Source organism: Adiantum capillus-veneris, chromosome 16 (assembly GCF_014529385.1).
Source record: "Adiantum capillus-veneris isolate H3 chromosome 16, ASM1452938v2, whole genome shotgun sequence".
NCBI classification, from domain to species: domain Eukaryota; kingdom Viridiplantae; phylum Streptophyta; class Polypodiopsida; order Polypodiales; family Pteridaceae; genus Adiantum; species Adiantum capillus-veneris.
This window is the reverse complement of record NC_140946.1, coordinates 27,585,029-27,599,835: the sequence shown is the minus strand read 5'-3', so window position 1 is coordinate 27,599,835 and position 14,807 is coordinate 27,585,029.

The window sequence follows — 14,807 nt, the reverse complement described above, 5'->3', positions numbered from 1 at the left end:
TCTCCTCATTATTTAAAATACCAGAGTCAATAGAGAGAGAAGAAGAGAGAATTTGTATGGGATGTAGAGGATAGGAGATATTTACAATAGTCTAGCTTTGGTTTGACATAAGCTTATTAGGGAGAGAAGAGAGAGGTAAGAAAATTATAAGAGAGGTTGTCGAAGGTGGATAATTGTTGATGAGGATGGATCCTCCAAAAATGGTGATAGAATCACTCTAGACTTGCCAAGACCTCATTAAAAGAGCCTTGTCTCTTGTAATCATGCTTGAAGACTTGTAGAACCATAGCCATTCTAGAGGGAAGAAAACTAGGGATGGCCTGTGTCACCATTACATGAGAAAACTGGGATCCACTACAAAAATCATAGCTCCGCGTTCATAACTTCAAAAATTCTGAAAAAAATTGAGCTAAAAGTTGAGATCACGAGCTACATCTTTCATGTTGAACGCTCCTTCAGGTTGGGGGTTCTTATTTACTTAAAAAATTCAGCCAAATAATGTATTATTTGTGGCTGCAAAAGTCTTTTGGTGGTCCCCTTTGAGTGGACTTCTCTCTTGCCTTCAAGTGTAAGCTCCTTCATGTGTATGAAAACATGACCTAGAGTTTTCAAAAGATTGGCAATCATCTAGATGGAGGTATTATTGAAATTTGAAAGTGGGGTTGAGGTTTGAAAATGAAAACTAGTGAATAAAATATTTGGTAGGGTGGAATAATATACATACATGAAAAATATATGAGAAAATACTAAAATATATAATGTAATTTAGAATATATATATTTAATATTTAAAGTCAAAAGAGAGATCAACAAAGAAAGCTTACTTATTTATGCTCCATCGTGATTGATTAGCATAAGTCTTATTTATTTAATAAAGGCTAAAACGTTTGTAAAAAAGGAAGAAAAAATAAAAATTAACTTATATAATAGGAAATATTTTGGTAAAAGGGCAAAAATATATGGGGGGTTCCCATGCATGGAAAAGCTTGCCTCATTAACCCTCCCCCTAAGGCTAGAGGTATTCATGCCTCTAGCGCTGTACTTCTGGAGCATGTTGAAATAGAGTAGGATTTCTCCCTTGTGGCTGGTAGATCCTTGTAGGGAATAATGGATCCCTTGGAAGCATGAGGCTCCCCAAAGTTCTTTCCGGTTTCCACCTGGGTCCCACACTAAGCGTAAATCCATTGTATGCAATAATGCCTTCTTCAGAAGATCACACTTATAATGATTCTTGAGTCCACAAGCTGCACAAGAATTAACTCTTACATAAGTGATAGAAGGTATGCAAAGAACTTTCTCAGTCCTTGAAAGTATTGCAAAGAGGCACCATGCATGGATTCCTCGTCCAGACACATAGCCTAAAGGGAGTAAGAAGCCATAATCCTCATATCTTGCTTGTTGTCCTTCTTGATGCCAAATTGATAGACACATGTTGCCCACATGGATAGATATGTTGCATCGGGATCGCCTAGAGGCTTGGACGATGAGAATTCACCGGACATGGTTGCTGTAGTTCACGGGATGGACATGCCAAAGGGATACACCTACCTCATCAATCGTATGTCCGATGAGATCATTATGACCCCTGAGGGGAAGCAGGTGATGGTCCACATACGACATTTGTGTAGATAGGTTTTCTGACACACTGTAGTTTGTCATGGTCTCTTCGAGGGCTCATGATAAATCCTCCAAGGATTATCTTATTGCTACGCTGCATCGGGAGTTTCCAGTTCCCTCTCTGGAGAATACATTTGACAATGTTTGGATGAGGAGACGCATGCGCAACTACATGAAGCATCAGAGGTCAGATGCACAGATGCACGTATATGTGAGGCCCATTCACATCTACGCAGCTAGTAGCCCCATTGGTATTTCTTTTCCCCTTCAATGGATCAAATCACCACATGTTCAATTAGGTTAGATTTTGGATTGAGTTTTTGTAGTAGAGTCTACCTTCAAGATGACGGTAAAAAAATTAGAGTTAGACGAACGATGAAAAGATCTACTGTGAAAAGATGTTAAGATGATCTGAAATGCTACAGTTAGAGAAGAGGCAAAGGGGTTTTTTCCACTACATGCTCTATCATGTAGACGTTGTCTGGGGATATGGGTTCTCTACGTGAGCCGGGCAGGCGCCGTGCCTCTGGCTGTGGGAGGTGTGAAAGAGAGAGAACAAGAACAATAGATGCAACTGAATCTGGAAATAACTGTAATCATCAATTAATTGATTAACGATTGAGTACAACTTAATCTTTAGCCAAGGAGGGCTGTTAACTGTTAAGTATGGAGACTGATTTACCCTTGTAATTTTCTGTGGTAAAAGCGCACATTTGTAAGGCCCCCATTATGAGGAGAAGCCATCGTGTGTGAAGGAAAATCACTCACCAGAAACCAAAATTTTCACGGACAAGAATCAGGGGCAACTTTAAAGGCCTCGGGGGCGGAGGCCCCCGAGATATTTTTTCGTCGGAATATTCTTTTTCGCCGGAATATTATGGCCGAACAGCGGTCGGAAAGCGGTCGGAAAACAACCGGTCGATTGGCCGGTGGCCGGTATTCAATGGCCGATGGCCGGTGGTCGGAAGTCAATGGCCGGTGGCCGAATTCAAAAGCGGACTTGTCTTCTCAAGGGCGGCCACACATGGGCGGATTGGAGGGTCCGATTTGGACTTATTCGCACAAGGGCGGCTACACATGGCTGTCTCACATAAGAGAGGGCAACCCTTTTGGCCTATAAAAGGAGGCCATTTCTACACACATTTCATAGTGTGAAGTTGATGCAACAAGGTGAGTGTGAGGTGGTGAGAGTGAAGCAAGGCGGGAGCTCCATTAAGGGTATAATCCCTTTGTAAACTACTTCTTGTTTTGAAGTACTAAAGCCATTGAGTGGCTGCTTTCCCGTGGACGTAGCCCACATTGGGTGAACCACGTATATCGTGTGTACTCTCTCTCTCTCTCTACTCTATAATCTCGTGTATATAAATCTGTCTCTCTCCATTAAGTAGTCTACTCAATTATCTATTTAGCTACGTCTTATTTCCTAACATTAACAGCACCGTGATCATCTGCTAATTAAGAGATTAAGCTCCCATTTACAGGATTAGCCGAGCCGTTAACGACACCGGACTTAATAAAATGCTAATTCAAGCTCTAACGGATGATGGTGATGGAATTTTTCCCTTGTCGCTTTATCTGCTTCGATTGCTCGTGGATTCTGCAGTCTTCAATTCAGTTCATTGCCTCAATCACCAAGCTTCAATTCACTCCATTAATTGGCATTCTCCTGCTCTTGACCTCTTGATTCTTTAGGTTGAGTCACTTGCTTATGCACGAGAGAGGAATAGCCGTATCCTGCTTCAAATCTTCCCTTGTCGGTTTGCTCAAGCTTCGAGAGCTTCTTGGTCAAGCTCCTTGCTTATCTCTCCCCTTTTCCGAGGCTTTGATTCCGAGAGAGAGTGATTGCTTAAATTTTTGTTTAGGTCGATTGAGCACAAGAGAGAGATTGCTTAGAATTTTGCTTCCTTCCTGTCCTTATTACCCTAATCCTCTATGCTTTGATTGGAGAGCGAGAGAAAGTCTCTTTGGTATTCCCCTTCTCTTCTCCACCTCGCCTTGCCCTTGTTCGTTATCCTTCTCCTTCGATGCTTCTTGCTTGCCAAGAACTAGCTCGAGAGAGAGAGATTTGTTCCTTGGTCAGCAAAGGCCAAGAGCGAAAGAGGAAGAGAGAGCTTTGATTCTCCTCTTGTTGAGCTCCCTTCCAAAAACCTTTATGCTCCTTCCCTTCCTTCTTGCCCTCATTGGCTTTCAATTTCCTGCGCTCGTTGGCTTTCCCCATACTCATGTAAAAGACAACCCTCCCTTAACAGTAGCACCGCTGCTACTGACGTGGCACATGAACCGGTGCCTATGATGTGGCAGCCGCGGATTTGACCTGCGCAAATCCCACCGGAAGCTATGACGAAAAACTGCGCCTATGCCTGCTTGCCAACTTCCGCTTCATCGCCGAGCTCGACCGAGCATCACCCCGGCTAGCGCGATCGATTCTTCTCCCTGTGCTGCTCGCGTTTTTTCCCTACGCATTTCTCGGTGCTCGCCATGCTTTTCTTTTCCTTCTTTTGTTTTTCCACTAAAGCAGTGTAGTGGGTGGCCCTCAATTCAATTGGGCGAACATTGGCTTGGTGGGCGGCCCCTACCCCACTTAGCTTTGGCGGCGAGGTATTAACTTAGTTAAGTGGCCTAGCCATTTTGTAATGGCACCACATTTGGAATACATGCCGGCCAAGGCAATGCCAAGTACGACATCTTTCCCCTACAATCCTTTTCTAACCTTATCTTCATGAATTTTGATGCCCGCTGTTGTGCTGTGACACGTACATAGTGGAAACGCATGCTACAAGATCTTATAACTTTTTAGATACATAATTATCTTTCCTATAATGTACATATGCATATTTAAGTATAATAATAAGACTTCTATCTCATCCTATTATTTTTCTCAAGGGTAACCTATCCTTACTTTACCATCAGAAAATACTATGGGAAAAGCTCAATAGCTCCGCCTCTTTAACTTGGGGCAAAAAGCATTGATTTTTTATTTCTACTATCTCATTATCATCTCACACCCTAGCTAGATCCTATATCTAGGGTAAACTCCAATATATATATATTCTATGTATTTTTTATACTTTTCTTATATTTCTTTTTAAATAGCTACTAGGAGGGAATCAAATCCTAGTGGGACACTAGGTGGCATGATTTCAAAGATACACTTATTTTAATGCATTATTGCAAGCATGATTACAAAACTTTGTCAAGGAGCAATGTTATGCTTTCATATGGCATGAGGTGTCCTTTGGAATTAAATGAAAGTCTAAGCTAAGGGGACCACGGGAAGACTTTTGCTGCTAGAACTGGACCCTATTTTGATGAATTTTTTACACAAGGTTTCACTCCGAATTGGAAAATGATTTTAAAATGAAAATCGTAGCTAATGAGCTGAAGTTTCTGCCCATATTTTTACTTTTTATTTAGATCCACGATTGAGGAGATATGATCAAAATACTGGACCCCAGTCTGCCCACATCATGCAAGGACAGCTCATTTCCAACTTTTCCAATTCCTATTCACATTGGCTCCTCTCTTCTTGTGTAAACCCTTAGGGGTTCCCTTCACCTATAAAAGGAGACCTCTTCTTTCTTGAAAAGGAACTCAAGCATTCAAGACATTGATGAGAGGAATTCTTGAGGGAGTGAGTAGTAATGCCTAATTGTACTTAGCCCCATTAACATAAGCCCAAGCCTACACTTTCTCCTAGAGGAAGACTAGCCATTCTTGTACGCTATCCTTGGAAGATCAACTCTAATCAAAGAAGGTGTTGTACTTGGCGTATCAATCAACGTTGAATTCTCCCCTCTTCTTCTCTCTCCCATCAATAATGGTGCCGAAGGGTTTCAAGTAAGATGTGTTCTACATTGATGTTTTCTTGATTTTTTGTTTATCACAGGTTATCTAACATCTAATAAACCTCTAAAAAATTAACTCAATTCAATTTGAATCTATTTATTAATTTCCCTTATTTTAATTGCTCAAAAAATAGAGTACTTCTTGCTAATTAATTAGCTACATTAATTATCTGATCTTTTCTTAATTATCACCGATTTTTTAACTCCTAATTAACTACTGATAAATATATCACAGCAATTGAAATCAATTTACTAATTTCCCCTATTTAAATTTCTCAAAACACAGAGTAATTCTACCTAATTAATTAGCTAGATTCATTATTTGAGCTTCTGTTAATTATCACGGGTTCTTTAATACTTGATTAACCACTGATAAATATATCACAGCAATTGAAATCAATTTATTAATTTCCCACATTTAAATTTCTCAAAAAATAGAGTAATTCTTCCTAAGTAATTATCTAAATTAATTATCTGAGCTTATCCTAATTATCATGGGTTTCTTAACATCTAATTAACCACTGATAAATATATCAAAGTAATTGAATTCAATTTACTAATTTCCCCTATTTAAATTTCTCAAAAAACAGAGTATTTCTACTCAAGAAATTAGCTATATAAATTTTCTGAGCTTCTCCTAATTATCATAGGTTTCTTTATACCTAATTATCCCTTGATAATTATATCATAGCATTTGAAATCTATTTACTAATTTCCCCTATTTAAACTATTCAAAAAACAGGGTATTTCTATCAAAGTAATTAGCTAAATTAATTTTCTGAGCTTCTCCTAACTATCACGGGTTTTTAAACACCTAATTAACCACTGATAATTATATCATAGAATTTTAATTTCATTTACTAATTTCCCCTATTTAAATTGTTCAAAAAACAAGGTATTTCTTCTAACTTAATTAGCTTGATTGATTTTCTGAGTTTCTCTTAATTATCACGGGCTCTTGAACACCTTATTAACCACTGATTAATATATCACAACATTTGAAATCATTTTACTAATTTCCCCTATCTAAATTGCTCAAAAAACAGGGTATTTCTTCTAAAATAATTAGCTAGATTAACTTTCTGAGATTTTCCTAATTATCACGGGTTTTTAAACACCTAATTAACCATTGATAATTATATCACCTCTTTTGAAATTCATTTACTAATTTCCCCTATTAAAATTGTTCACAAAAATAGAGTAATTATGCCTAATTAATTAGGAAAACTTCTCAGAAAAGTATAGGATAATTTTTCTAGATTAATAATTGTCTAATGCATCTCTGATAAATAATTAAACTTAATCTAATCCTAATTAATATTTTTACCATTAATTCATGGTTAATTTGGCTAATTTCCGCCTTAATATGATAGGATAAATAATCAGTTATAGTGGATCCATTTACACAAGATATGAGAACAATATAGATAACTCTCTACTCAAAGCAACAAGAAAAAGAGCACCCATAAGAAGGATGCACTCCATGTGAAACACATTAGATTGAATAGAAGTCCCCTTACAATAGGGTACACTTCAAGTAGAAAAAAATAAAGTGATAAATGGTTGAATGAAAGATAAATGTAATATATGTTCATCTTGAATAACAATCTACAATGAATTAGTTCTAATTGATATGTGGTTTTTTGTACAATTGATAGCTCTATCATTGCATCTTTGCCAAGAAACTTCAACATGTGACTCTTGACAAGTAGAAATTCATGACTTAATTTGTCTCAGGATCCTCTACCTTGTTCACAATTGTATTGGAAGTATAAATCGTCTTGTTTCTTGCACACAACAATCCCACTAACCATGGAACTATTGTGCCTTCTAAGAAGCAATGAAGTTGTTCAGGTGTTTGTCTCCAAAATTTTGGAAATATGAGATAAGTTCCTGGTATATTCTACATCACACTATATGGAGTATCATAAAAGATTAATGTGTTGCTAGCATGTAGATCCTCAAACATCCCCCAAACCGAAGTCAAATTCTTATGATAAACTCTTTTATATACAATCATAATACTTGGATTTTGACAATTCTTATTGCTCATAAACATCTTGAATTTTGAACAATGCCTAGGAAATCACATCTCAAGTATATGTTGAGCTTCGGTTCGGTTACAGCAACTCCATATTCAAGGTTCAAAATAATCAAAACAAAAGTCCGAGAAAGCTTCTGCATCACGGCGCATCAAAAAACTTAATCTTTGTCATTGAAAATTTGCATGTGCTCAGCCCATGATGGAACAATATCACCGTGTTGCATTTCAACTAAATGAAGTAGTAAACCCTCTATATCTAAGAAAAGAACCCTCTGTTGTTGCTTCAAGGTGGTAAGTATAACTGAGTAGGGGGGTGGTTGATGGCTTCGATGAGGCCCCATAAAAGGTTGAATAGAAGAATTTTCTCTTTCAATTGAATTATTCCACTCTAGAAACAACATATTTCTTTCTTTTGGCTCTAAAAAGAAACATGAAACATTTACTTGATATTCATTTTAAAACCTTAAAACAAAATTGATGGTTTTAGCATTCAACATCTATAGACATCCAAAAGAATCTTAAATTGGCATCACAATACTAAAAAACCTAAAGTAGGGCAATTTGTCAATACATAAGTAAACTTTAAATCTCTCCAAGTCAATTGATACAATTGGTCTAAAAACCAATGGTGAAGTACAATTAGGTGACAATTGATCTAAAAACCAATGGTTCAATATCAAGAAAAACTCAAACACAGAGAAATCTTTGTGTGAAAATTTTTTAGTTGCAAAGACATAAATTTTTGCAAAATAACCCATGGCTGTTCTTAGAGGTTTTTTCTTTCATCTGAATGAAATGGTCCAAATTCCCTATGAAATACTCCATCAATGAATAATCTAGATGAAATCTGTAAGAAACCATGATGAAGTGAGTGTTTTGAATCAAAATACAAATATCATTTACAAAAGTATTTATTGAAATTTCAACATGATTTCTAGTGAGTAGTACCTTAGTGTTTGAGAAGACTGTGCTCATTTAGTAGCTTCTTCACAAAAGCCTTGGCTGTTAGAGTCTTGAATGATGGTGTGGCACAACCCAGCTTCCTTGCTAAGGACATTAATTGTGCTCCCTTCATCATATCATTATTGGTTTTTTCTTTTGAGATTATTTCTACTATTTCGTTCCTTCAAATCTCCTTTTCCCTGCTTGGATTAGTTGACTCCTCCTGCTTGCCAAAAAGGTCTCCTAGCTTTTCAAACATTGGTAGCTTATGTGTGGTTATCTCCTTTTGCAACCATCTTGAGTTTTGATCTTTCCAATAGTCCATGAGACCTTTGTATTCATTGTCATTGGAAATTGAGGCTTGTCCATAACGATTAGAGTCAATCAACTCATGCACGTCTTTGCTCTCATCAAGTTGCAACAAGTATGGGAGCAACTCTTCTATGAGAAAATTATAAACCATATTTTCTTCATCAAACTTTGAAGGAAATATGTAATTATTTTTAGGTGAAACACAAAATTTGTATGGAGAGTCATCAACAAGAATTGTTCTGTGTGGATCACATTCAAAGCATGCATATATTTTTGCCAATGGCTTAAACATAGCTGGAACTTGAGGATTGTATGGTCTAAATAATTTCATGCCTTAGGGAACATAGCAAACACCATTTTAGATGAAATGGGAAAATCCCACAACTTTGGGACTAATTTCAATGCCTATGGGTTCCTATTTCCCATTAAATTTGGAAAAATTTCATTTAATTTGGGAATGTGACAAAGAGATAGATTCTCAAGAAAATGGTGGTGTTGAGAAACACCTTTTAAAATTTTTATTTTTATGTGGGTGTTTCAAAACACTTCATAAAAGAGATAGATTCTCAAGAAAATGGTGATGTTGAAAAACACCTTTTAAATTTTTTATTTTTATGTGGGTGTTTCAAAACACTTCATAAAAGAGATAGATTCCCAAGAAAATGGTGGTGTTGAGAAACACCTTTTAGAATTTTTATTTTTATGTGGGTGTTTAAAAATACTTCATAAAATCATACATAAGCTGTGGAAATAAAACAATGAGCAAGATATGAAATGCTATTCAATTTCTCCTATTAAGCTAGCATGTGCCTTCTCCATGACATTTGATGGGATCTTGATTGTTTCCACAATTATTCCAACCCTTGGAGTCCATGACCATACAATTGTATCAACACACTCCCAGCGCTTTGGGTCAGCAAGATTGCAGCACCAACTCTTTTTCCAACAATCCTCAACTGTTCTTGGATTGTGGGATTTCGTTTTCGATGTTTTGGTGCCCAATACTGAATCAGAACTTTCTTGTAGTTAGGAGATCATTTGTCTACATCAACGTTTGACTCTGCCACTCCTAGCCATATCGGATATTCAGGATCTGCGGGTCTCACAAGAACAAGATCCCCTTTTCTTACATCAATTTGAGGCCTAAAGGCCTCTTGTGGCCTTGCACTTTGAGGACCAACATAGTGATCATTCGATTCTTCATATCCTTGAAAATCATCTCTATCTTCCTCTATCTCTTGCATTCGATGACTCCCTATAGTCTTTGGACAAAATGTTGTACATTCACCAATGTGTTTATTGGTTTGTTGTTCAAGCTCATTGATTATGTTTTGCCAATAAGTGATAACAGGCTCCATATATTTTGTGGAGTCATGGTCCTTTCCCTTTAATAGAGAACATCTTTTCCAAAATTCAAGATATGACTTAATCCCTTGAATAACAAGCGGACTATCTCTCACATAGTTTTCTATAGGTATCACATCTGGACAGCCTGTTGGTAATTTTGGTTTTCCCTGGTCATCTTTTTTCCACAACTCAATTCCCGAGTCCTTTGGCATCGAATCGAGTGATTTGGGATGAATTTTTTACTGCATTACTGGGACTTCAACTTGCATATAGAAACAAAATTGAAGTGGCTTAGAGTGTCCGACTAGAGCATCTTGTCCGTCACACATGTACCCTTGCACAAAGGATTTAAAGTCGGGAACTTGTGTCATCAAAAATGGTGTTGGAGCTGAGCTTTCACATTTTTTAAAATGTTCTATCAGATGTGGAAAAGTGAATGTCATTCCCGCTCACAATCTTTCTGAGAACCTACTAAACATTGCATCTATGTCCTCATGTGTATGACCCACCATTAAGAATCCCAAATGCATGGTTTTGAAAACTCCTTTTGCTACTAACAAGGATAAGTATGCAAACAAATATCGATTTTTATTCTCTCCTGCACAATTATCTAGCTATAGCAAAAGATTCTCAGGCAATTTTTGAATTACATGAGTGGATATGGTATCCACAACACATTGAGAGGAAGTTGATTGTATGTGTACAATCTCTTCATTACATCCTTGGATGGCCAACAGTGGTGTCATTGTTGATGCATTCCTCTCACGCTCTTGCTTCATTTTGTTTTGGAGGTCTAGAGCTCTCCTTGAGTTCAATGCATTGAATAACGTTACATTGCTGCGTGGCATACCGTCATGGCATAAATCTCCTAGTCCATGGTTTTCTGTTCTTTCCAGATTCTGTAAGCATAATGCAAGGGAACCAATTGTAGCATTGGGTTCTGAAGGCCATAGACCATTAAGTGAGAAGTGACCATACATTCCATGACCATGTCCATGTGTTATCATACCTATTAATGATACTTGCAATTGATATGCATTCGCGTAATCTCTTGAGTTCACACGCAACCTAGGTATTGCTGTCTTTTTTTGATCCATTTTATCATGTATAATACATAAATACTTATCCTTTTGCAATTGGGAGAACGTACGCCAGGTGTAGTACACATTCCTACAACTTTGTTGTTGCAACATGTGAATTCGATGTTCATCCTTCAAACGTGCAATCATCTCACCATCCTTTGTTGACTCTAGTTGAGACTTTATCCGAGTACACACAACACATTTGGAGAACTCACTTGTTTTTGACAATGTCACATTAGCAAACTCTGTATTCCAAATCCTATTGAATTTCATGCTAGACATTGGCTTGAGACTCATACTGTCAAGTGTTTTATTGACATCATGTAAAATGTCTACTTGCTTATACGTGTTTGGTATTGCAAGAAAAGTTTCCCTAGTACCATCTTCCATGGTTCTACTCTTATGTGGCATTCTCTCCGAGTTTTCATCAACAAAAGAGCGCATCAATGCCCTTCCCATTTTTATATGGTCTCTTCCTTTTCTCATGACACCATCATTACCATGCACTGAGAGTCTAATCCCATTCTCAAAATGTTCACGGTAACGATAAAATGAAGTTTTTGGAATTCCATGAATTTCGTACCAAGCTCTACTGCAAATCTCACTGCCATTAAAAGAAAACACATAGCATGTCTTTGTAGTTGTTTTGTTCTCACTCCATGCAGTCAACATTATATCATACACATAGTTTGTTCTATTTTGCAAACTCTGTCCCCAAAATTCATTGCGCATAGCCATGACCTTATCTCGATTGGCATATTGACAACACCTTTTGGAACAACAATCTATGGTTGAAACAAGCTGGACAGATGCTAGAGATGCTTGATTGGATCTCTTAGAAGCTTTCAATGACATTTTTGGCTTCCTATTTACAAAGCAATATTTCTGCTTTTTTGAAATAGGCTCTACCAAATAAGCTGATTCAATGCATGTGTCTTGTAACGCATGCATAGCATGTAGATCCTCATAGCATAATAATTCTTTTCCATCCATAGTTGTCACTCTCTTGATAGGCCAACAAACTAGATTAATGTTGCATACACTAGCTTCTGCAGAAATAGTAGCCTCATCTGCATAGGATGTTTCGATACCAATACCAATGTTATCTTCACCTAGCTCACCAAAGTTTACAGAGTCAAACGGACACACATACATGACAACCCCTTCGGCTACTACATGTGTTTTGCTTTCATCCCAAAGTTGAACCCTCTTATCCTTCCAAACCTCTCTATAGCTCATTCCATTACATTGTGCATCCAATGCTCCTTCTGAACCTCATGCATAGAAGCCCCTTTGTACTGCATCTCATTTATATGTTGCAACAACCCACTACTCCATTTCACAATACTATGAAAAAGCATCTCCCACTGTCAATGCATACATTGTTGGAAAAGGGATGAGTGCTTTCTTTTCGAAACACAAATCAACTGACACCGATACATTGCCTTCCCCAATAAGCATGCCAGAACAATATGCACTTGGATTTATTTCAAATACAGTCCCAATGGCAACCTTTTGTGTCGCTACAAACATGCACACTCTATCACCATGATTGAAATTAGCCATACCTGCAAAGAAGATTTGCAAGAATAATTGTTAAACAAACCTCTTGCAAAGTATATTGATTTACGTAGCATAAAGCATAACAAGTATGTATGTAGGTGTTTCATGAGAAGCACCCTGTGGCCTGAAGGTCATAGGGTTCCCTCTATGCTACTAAGAATCTCTTTGTGCTCTATGCTCTATCTTCTATGCTCTATGATCTATATTGACTTCCTATGGCCCCTAGACCACAAGGCTCCCTCATTGTTTCCAAAAGCCTCATTGTTTTGCTATGGCCCCAGGGCCATAGCTCTCTATGCCGGTATAAAGCATATTTGATCTATATTAGCTCCCTAAGGCCTGAAGGCCATAGGGTTGTCCTCAAGATCACCTCATGGAGTTTCATGTCAAGTATATATACATCCTATGGCCTTAGGGCCATAGGGAGTTTCATGTCAAGTATATATACATCCTATGGCACCCCATGACCCTAGGGCCATAATATCTCCAAAAGAAACATACGGCAATGTATGGTCCTTGAGCTTATACATTGCAACCCCATGACCCTAGGGCCATAGGATCGGCATATGAAACATACGGCAATGTATGGCCCTTGAGCCTATACATTACAACCCCATGACCCTAGAGCTAAAGGATTTCAAAATGGAACATAGGGCAACGTATGGCCCTTGAGCTTATACATTGACACCCTATGGCCCTAGGGCCACAAGACTTCAAAACATACAAAAAGACAACCTATGGCCCTAATCCCAAGGGTGTGAGTTCAAGGGTGGCCAAGATGTCAATGCAGCCCCATGGCCCTGTGGCCATAGGATTTCCAAATGGAATATAGGAAAACGTATGGCTCTTGAGCTTATACATTGACACCCTATGGCCCTAGGGCCACAAGACTTCAAAACATACAAAAAGACAACCTATGGCCAAGATGTCAAAGGTGGCCAAGATATCAATGCAGCCCTAGGGCCATAGGATCTCTATATGGAGCATGCACCCTATGGCCCTTGAGCTTATACATTGCCACCCCATGACCCTAGGGCCATAGGACTTCCTAATGGAACATAGGCAATGTATGGCCCTTGAGCTTATACATTGCCACCCTATGGCCCTGGGGCCACAAGATCTCACAACATACAATAAGAGAACCTAAGGCCCCTAAGCTCAAGGGTGCGGGTTCAAGGGTGGCCAAGATATCAATACAGCCCCATGGCCCTAGGGCCATAGGATCTCTATATGGGACATGTGGCACCCTATGGACCTTGAGCATTTACATTGCCACCCCATTACCCTAGGGCCATAGGATTTCCAAATGGAACATAGGCAATGTATGGCCCTTGAGCTTATACATTGCCACCCCATTACCCTAGGGCCATAGGATTTCCGAATGGAACACAGGCAATGTATGGCCATTGAGCTTATACATTGCCACCCCATGGCCCTAGGGCCGTAGGATCTCCGTAGGATCCACTTGGCCCTAAATGGTTTGTCCTCACATTTGAATTAATATTTAACTCAGATTCTTTTTCCTCAGAGCCAATTTCAATTGATGGTTTTGACTCCAAATCGTGTGGGCTATAGTCTTGTGAGACGCTACTGGTTCCAATGTTAGTCAAGCCTTCATCTTGTAGGCCAACAAAAGATATATGCATTGCTTCTATCATATTTAAAGGTACGAGTGATGGCATTTCATCCCCCTCAGGTGTTACCCAAGTCATCCCCCTATTTCCCCAAGTGTTTATGGTTGCTGCTAGGTGGACCCAATCCACATTGTTAGACTCAGTCATCCTAGGTAGAACATCCATATAAGTAGAATCTTTCCCAACATCAGTGTCCATTTTACATGTGTAGCAATAATACAATCGGGCCGAGTGAATTGTGGTGTCAGATCTATGACCAATTATAAATCTGTTTCCTAGAGGATGTTCTCGACCAGTTACAAGATCCGCTCGAATGATGACAAAATCTTGGAACTGCAAGCAGACATGGTTTTTAGACCAGTCATGCACCATTGCTTCCCTCATGAAAGGATGTTCTAAGATCATCTCAAATGTCATAGTGT